The sequence below is a fragment of the Notamacropus eugenii genome, chromosome 7 (genome assembly GCF_028372415.1).
Source record: "Notamacropus eugenii isolate mMacEug1 chromosome 7, mMacEug1.pri_v2, whole genome shotgun sequence".
NCBI lineage: Eukaryota > Metazoa > Chordata > Mammalia > Diprotodontia > Macropodidae > Notamacropus > Notamacropus eugenii.
The window spans coordinates 49796693-49804698 of NC_092878.1; the positions used below are offsets into that span (position 1 = coordinate 49796693).

The window sequence follows — 8006 nt, forward strand, 5'->3', positions numbered from 1 at the left end:
TAGACCTTACTTGCTTAGGAAGCCTTCCTGTGGCTATTTTCCCTTTGGCCGTAATATAATTTTTGTTTTTCTAGTCAACAAATATGAGTGGAGATAGTCTATAGGGCATATACTTTGGGAATATGACTGTATATACCTGTATATTTATTATACTAATTATGGTTGTTGATATATAACACTACAATGTGCTCTCTTTATGCAAGTGTACGTACTACATATAATTAAATTACATATTATGGGTGGTTTATGTAAGCACAAAGTCATTTTCAAATTGATTGCTACTAAGCATCCTTAAGTAATCCCAAACTTCTTTAAAGCTTCTCCAATGAGAAGAGGAGGAGAGAAATGGGAGAGGAAAGAAACGAAAGGGGGGTCGGAAAGTAAGGTAGAAGGGAGAGAGAGACAGAGACAGAGACAGAGATTTTGTCCAGACCTGTTATTATGTGGGAATTCCTTGAACCAAGGATCCTCAACTGGCCTGTCTGAGATTTAGATTTTCTTCTATCTTAAGCAGTTGCTTTGACCCATTTGCAGATAGGAAGGCAAGACTATGTTTTTACAGATTGTATTCAAACCACAAAATGCAAAGACTTACCTGCTTTTTAAAATTTTCACCATGTCTTCTACATCTTGAACTCTTAGTTATGAGCAAGCAGTTATTTTAATTTAGTTTACTCTCAAGGATCTCAAACACATCACAACTGATCTCTATTTTTCCTAGATATAGCCCAAAGAACAGATATATTTATTTGCTCAAATTACATCTAATCAATAAGAATTTATTAAGCATCTGCTACATTCCAAGCAGTCCCTGCCCTAAAAGAGATTAAATTCTACTGAAGGAAAAACAACATGTTCATAGATGAATAGATATAAGAAATACAGAGATAGGGACTGGACCTATGATGTCATCAGTGTAACAGATGCTGAAATGAAGAAATTCCTTCTGCCAATGCAGCTCAGTGATTTCTCTGCAATTTATTATCTTAAAGAGTTGGCTAGAGCACTGAGATGTTGAATGACTTGCCCAAGGTCACACAGTCAGTATATGGCAGAGGCCTAGGATGGCTTTGCTGGCTTCAAGGCCAGCTCTCTGTTACATCACACTGCCTCTTGGAGATGCGTACAAAATAAATTTAGTGATTTTGGTAGGAGGCAGGTGAATCAGATGAACAACGGGGCAACTTAACAAAGGTCCTTTCAGGAAAAAAAGCACTTGCACTGAACTCTGAAAGGATTTAGGAGTTCTAGGTATAGGAGACTATCCTTTGAGTACTAACTCAAACAACTGGGATATGGACTGCTGTAACATGGAGCAAGTAAGAATGTGTTCTTATAATCTCATGATGGGGGAAAATGGATAATCAGCCTGGAAAGACATACTACGAAGGCCTTTGAATGCCAAATAGAGGAGTTCTTAATCTTATTCTCGAGGTAATGGGGTGTCACTGAAGGTTCTTAATCAGGGGTATAAGTCATCTTATGAGACTAATACACACATCTTTGCCTAAATCCTCCACTATGTCACTGCAACCACAAGTTAAAATCAGAAGTCCACTTTCTAAAGAAAGTGACTTTTCTTTTGGGACCAGGGTGAGTATTTCTTATCCCTTTCCGAGTAACTGGGCTTTAACAGCCTTACATTCTCATACTGATTGGAGCATTCTTTGTGTATTGCAAAAAATAAATTAAAAAAAACAGTTTACAGGCAACAGTGTGGATACGGTGCAGGTAAAAAGGTCAGATTTGATGATTTTCCTTGTTTCTTTTGAAACTGAGGCTTTAAAAAGAAAAAAAAAAATCAATAAATTTCCCACATTAATTCTAAGACATTCTTGACACTAAAGTGAGGTTGTTGAAAACTCTCTCATTCATACCGTTTGGATTCCTATAGTCAGAAATGGCCACCAGCAGTCCCATGATAGTTGTCTCCCATGTATGTCGCAGATGTCATTTCTGAAATATGATATTCCTTTTTTGTTTTTTTGTTTCCTTTCAGAAGTCTGGTTGCACTCCAGGTGCAGGCTCATCCTCCTAACCCTGGGACGGCCTCGGGTTCCATCTTGTCACTGCCTTTTGTTACACTGACTCCTCCCAAGATAAATATTCCTTCCAAATGCAATTCGTCCATGTGGGCTTTGTGATTTGGCTGCTTGGTGCGCTGGTCCTCTGTAGATGATTTTTCTTTTCTTTTTTGAAGTATAGCAAAGCCATTTGTTTTCACAAGGATTCTTGTCCCAAGCTACCTCTACCGATCCTGTGCTCCTCATTTGGACATTTCTGTTGGCTCTTCTCTGGACTGTTCTTAAAAGTTCTACAATTCTTCCAATTGCAAGTGTATTCAATTCACCTATTTAGAATGATATCTGCCAATGCTTTCCTATGTCATATTTCACATATAACAAATTTCAGGTATAATGCCTATGCTTATTAGGATGGTTTGACCTAAGCAAATATTTGATTTAATTTGATTTTAGCAAAGGAAAAAATCCTTACTCTTTTTTGATTCTGACCATGATAAATAAAGTAATTTTTTAAAAGCATCATTTTATTTATTTCATTTGGAAAAAAAAATCCTATGCAACACTTCAAGAAACAACTACAGTGTTGTATGTTCTAAACTGGTAACATTCTACTATTGAATTATGTACAACATTTTGGTTTTTTATGCTTCTTGAGGTGGTAATAAGAAAAAAAGTTTTTTTAAAAATGTGTGCCTTGCTGTATTTCTTATACCATTTATTAAAAAAAAGCTGCTTTCACAGTAAAATTATGTTGGTTTGAAAGGAGGAAATAGCAAGGTTAAGATGTGTGAATAATTTCTGTATATATGTATAACCAAGTGCAAACATTGATGTATAATGACAGTATAAGATGCTTTCATGTTTTGTGATGTCTAGTGATGTGGAAAATATAAGCCTTAAATCCATTAGATTGCATGGTAATTAGAACTGGCATAATAAACATAGTTTATTGGGGGAAAAAAAGCTGAACCAGTGATCTCTTCTACCTGTGCTCCTTTAAAAAGAAATTTCTGCATCCTGTTCTAGAAACAATATACAATTTTGAAATTTCAACACGTGGCAAGAGGCTTTGAGTTACTTTACCAAATCAGGGACTGGGAATGGAGCCTCCAAAGACTCAAGGTCTTTCTCATCATATACATGTACATATCAAGACTCAACAGCATTCAACTATAAACTCACTGCATCGCCACCATCACCAATTAATAAATATTTATTCCAGACTTTTATTTCTTCTTTATCATTAATTTATTGTTGATTCATTTCAGGGTTTCTACAGCTTTTAAGTTCCACTCATTTACATAGTTCCCCTGGATAAATTTCATGTGCGCAAATATATGGACCTTGTAAATCAAAAAATCTGGACCTACATCCAAATTACAACAGTGTAGGCAACTACTACCATGCCAAATGTTCGTCTACCAAGGCTACAACTTCTAACTCCAGAATCTCTAGAAACTCCGGAATCACAGCATTTAAGAGTCACAGAACGTACTTAAGAGGTCATGTTCACAGAGACGCTAAAGAGGACAAATGACTTGGGTAGGTTTTTTCTCAGAGGCAACACTTGAACCCAGGCCTTTACCTCCCAGAGGCCGGCCCTCTATGTACTCTACCATGCTTGATCATAAGATATTTTTTCCTTTCTACCAGATCTCTGATTTTATCAGAATACGGAATTCCTCTGAACAAACTTCTTTTTACTAATGCAGATCAGACTTGTTCAGCAAGCCTTAAGTCTAAAGAATTATCTGGGAAACTGGTAAGTGACTTGCTCAGGGTCACATAGTCAGTATGTGTCAAAAGCAAGGCATGAATCAGATCACCCAGACCCCTAGGCCCTCATTTACTATTTCTACTTCATGATGCTATCTACCTGTATTTATATGTGTATATGTATAGTATGTACATATATGTATGCATATTTACCAAGTATTTTTATTGAATGGAAATTACATGTGAATGCTTTTGTACAATACTATACATACATACTCTACATGGGTAGAGAAACATTACATATCTCTATCCAGGCAATTATATGTGTAGAGACACAAATATTTTTCTGGTTAGATTGATCATTGATTTCGACAGCACATCTCAAACGATTGCATCCCATACCACAACTATATCAAAGGAAAAGGAGACAAGATATTTTCTCTTCAATTCTACTTTTCAGATCAGGAATTTATAAAGCGCTTACTGTTCAAGAGGCATCTAGGTAAACAGTCCATAGATCTCTGGGCCTGGAGTCAGGAAGGCCTGAGTTCAAATCCTGTCTCCATTAATTAGCTGAATGACTCCAAGAAAGCCACTTAACCACTCTCTGCCTTGGTTTCCTCAACTTTAAAAATGATCTAATAAAAAAGGGTTGTTGTGAGAATCAAGTAGGATAATATGTGCAAAGTACTTGGTACAGAGCATGGCATGTACTAGGCACTCAGTAAATGCTTGTTCCCTTCCCTGACCCCCTGACCCTCTGCCCCAGGGTATTTAATTGAAAGCTAAAGGTGCTTATGGTTGGAAAGAGAAAACATTTGGGGGGGGGGGGTGAAATTAAACCTAGAAACCAACATGGTATATTATGTAAACAAGCCCTAGAAGGTATAATAACCAACAAATGTTGTAAATACTTTTAGAATGGGAGGGATCTTTGTGGTCTAGAGAAAGAAAACACTTGGGAAAAGTCGATGTGAACTTTAAAAGGACTTGGATTGGTGGTGAGCAAGGAACTGGGGCAGAATGAACAGTTGAAAGAGAAATATAGATGAGGTTGAGGTGTGTTTGTGTGCATGTGTGTATGTGTGTGTATACACATGGAAGCATGTGTGTGTATTGAACAGCAGTGAGAGATTGGATAAGGTAACAGAGCTGAACATGGCTGAAAAGTTCCAACTTGATTCACTAGGCAATGTAAGTCCTATGTATTCATTCATTCATTCATTCATTCATTCACTTGCTTATTAAGACAAGGGTGGAAGTGCAATGGCTACAACCAGGGATAGGAACCTGTGGCCTCATGGTCACATGTGGCCTTTGGGCATAGCCTTTTGACTGAGTCCAAGTTTTACAGAACAGATCCTTTTATTAAAGGGATTTGCTGTGTGAAGTTTGGATTCAGTCACAGGGCCACACTTGAGGCCCTAGAGGGCCACATGTGGCCTCAAAGCCATAGATTCCTCACCCCTGGACTAAACTAATCCCATTGCTGATTTGTACAAGAGCTCTGACCTACTCTGATCTAATTTGGGCTAGCTAATCTCTCCTTTAGGCAACTTGGCACATCTCCACTCCTTGAGGCTTCAGGACATTGGTGCAGGCCAGACTTAGGGCCGACATCATCTAGTTCAGTTTTTCTCACTGCAAGTTGGAACATTCAGGTTTAGGTGATCCTCTTGCATTGGGATTACACTTGCATTGTGCCATCACACTTGGTCATTGAAGGTTTTTAAGTTGGAGACTGATATGATGAAAGTACTAGACGCATTCTGAATGGATCGAAAAAGGAATAGACTGTATGGAGGGGAGGTAATTAAGAAGTTTCCCAGTAATTCATGTATGAGGTTATGAGAATGTGGAGCAGAGTGGTTGTGGGGGGGGGAAGGGACAAAAATCATAGAGGTGGTACATCACTAGGGGATGCTGTCCAATTAGGCTTCCTATAGGTCAGACCTCATTTTGCACGTTGAGAAGAGAAAATCTTGTGTTTCCAGGGTTAGTCTATGTCTATAACCAGAGGCATAGTCAAAAAAGATCCCTTGTAACTTTGCCAAAATTCATCACTGTTTACTTATTACTGACTGACTGACTGACTGACATCAGTCAGTCAATCACGCAACCTGTATTTGAGGACTTGCAGTCTTGCAACAATCTGCTTAACAATGAATCTAAGAGATGGAAAGGAATTTTAAGGCCATCTAGTTCAAATTTCCATCCAAATTAGGAATCGTTTCAACAACATACTTAAGAAGTGGTCAGTCATCATCTAATGGAACACTCTATAATGGGGAACTCACTACTTTGCAACAGACTCTATCATTAAACAACTGTTTATGTGGGAGAACATTTTCATATTGAACTATAATCTATGTTCTAACATCTGCCCATTGGCCTATTTCTGCCTTCTGCAATGTCTACTCTACTTTCTATGTGCTAACCTTTCAAAGGTTTGAACATAGCTATAATGTCTTCCCCACCAAATTTTATCCTCTCAGTTCCTTCAACCATTATCAAATACACCCAAAGAAAAAAGACCATTTTCTCTTACGTGGTTCTTTTGAAGTAACGTATTTATTAAGCACGTACTCTGCCAAGTATTTATTGAACGCCAAAGAAAGCTTATGGTCTGTCTAGTTGGGAAGAATAAACATATATTTGGGGAAAAAATTAGAAAACAATATGGTATATACTATCTACAAGACCTGGAAGTATGACACCAATTGATCTTCTAAATACTTTCAGAATCAGAGAGTTCTCTTTAGGCTGGGAAAAGAAAGCATGGGGAAGAGGTAGGGCATATCATGGCAGAGTAGAAAAAGCACTGGACTTGAAGCCAGAATACATGGACTTGGGCAGATAGGCAGCTCAGTGGATAGATCACCAGCTTTGGAGTCAGGTGGATCTGAGTTGAAATAAGCCCTAGATACTTACTAGTTGTGTGACCCTGAAGAAGTCATATAACCTCAAGTGTGTCCCCCCACTCCACAAAAAAGAGCATACCTCAGTTTGAGTCCCAGCTCTGTTACTGAATATCTGTGTGACCTTGAAAAGTTAAGAACTAGCTTAGAAGATTTCCAAGATTCTTTCCAATTCAGTAATTTTATAATCTTTGTTTTCAAGGAGCACTTAAATTTGATTGAGAATTCTCTGTTTGCATTTATTTCAGGCATGTAGATTCAACCACGGCTTACTTCAATAATTTTTTTTTTTGCATTTAAAAATACTAATTCTATCAGTTCAGTTTTAATTTGCACATGGTCGTAAAATAATTAAACTAGCTTTTTAGAACTGGACAAGAACCCAAGACCTTATCTAATCAAATCATCCATATACAGACCCTGTGAATGGTGGCACCAGTCAAAGCAGGTAATTGACCATTCTCATCGAATGTAATTTCTTTGCATTCCCATGGTGGCTTTTCTATGGGTCTATCAGCCTAGAGATCAATGAATTTGTCCTTATGTACAGCCCAAATCACCACTGTTTTAATTTAAGCCCATTTGTTAGATCTTTCCTAAATATAAGACTATTTTTTGAAATGAATAAAAAACACCAACACCCTTTTCACGTTTGAAGGTAATGATAAAATTTGCCACTTAGCCTTCTCTAATTCTTTTTTTTTTAGAGAATTATTTTTTATTTCTTTTTTTTATCATTTTGTTCCTTCTTCTCTGGTTTTCCCATATCATTTAAAAACATAGTGACCAAACAATAAAATAGCAGTCTGATTACTGCAGAGAAATAGCAAACTACTTCTTGTGTTTAAAGAAGATAATTACAAGGGAAGAATTACTTGCATTTTAGACTGATGAGTAAATAAGCATCTGAATTTTTTTAAAAATTGTCTAAATTTGTATAATTTTTTTGTTCATGGAGTTGGAGTTTAGTGAATGGAACTGTTGATTCTATACTCAGTTTTTAGCTATTCAGTACTTAGTGTATCAACAAATATTTCTCATAACAAAAGTTTGTTAATTGAGTCAGCTCATCATTTCCTAATTGTGAGTACTTTTCTCAAAGATGTCTGTCTCAACACCTCCACACCTCATCCTCATCAATTCTCATTCACATCCTTTCACAGATTTTCCCTACAGGACTTTCCTGTATGTTGAAGACCTCCATCAGGTTTTTTTACTGTCTTGAGAAATTGTTGTAGTTGGACTGGCATGTGTCATATTTTCTACCTATCCAGCCCACCTTCTTTGCCAATCACACATGGCCACAATGTCTTTTATATAATTTCTCAAGCATAAATTATCATTGGCA

At 37.1% G+C, this 8006-nt stretch overlaps 1 protein-coding gene across 4 annotated transcripts in view; it reads left to right on the forward strand.

Moving 5' to 3' along the window:
- Window positions 1–3247, forward strand: part of AKAP6 (A-kinase anchoring protein 6) — a 673781-nt gene extending 670534 nt beyond the window's left edge. For all 4 annotated transcript variants that reach the window (XM_072623292.1, XM_072623290.1, XM_072623293.1 and 1 more), the window contains one exon: window positions 2000–3247. The gene's annotated coding sequence lies outside the window, so the exon portion shown is untranslated. The remainder of the gene's footprint in view (window positions 1–1999) is intronic.
- Window positions 3248–8006: the final 4759 nt, after the last annotated feature.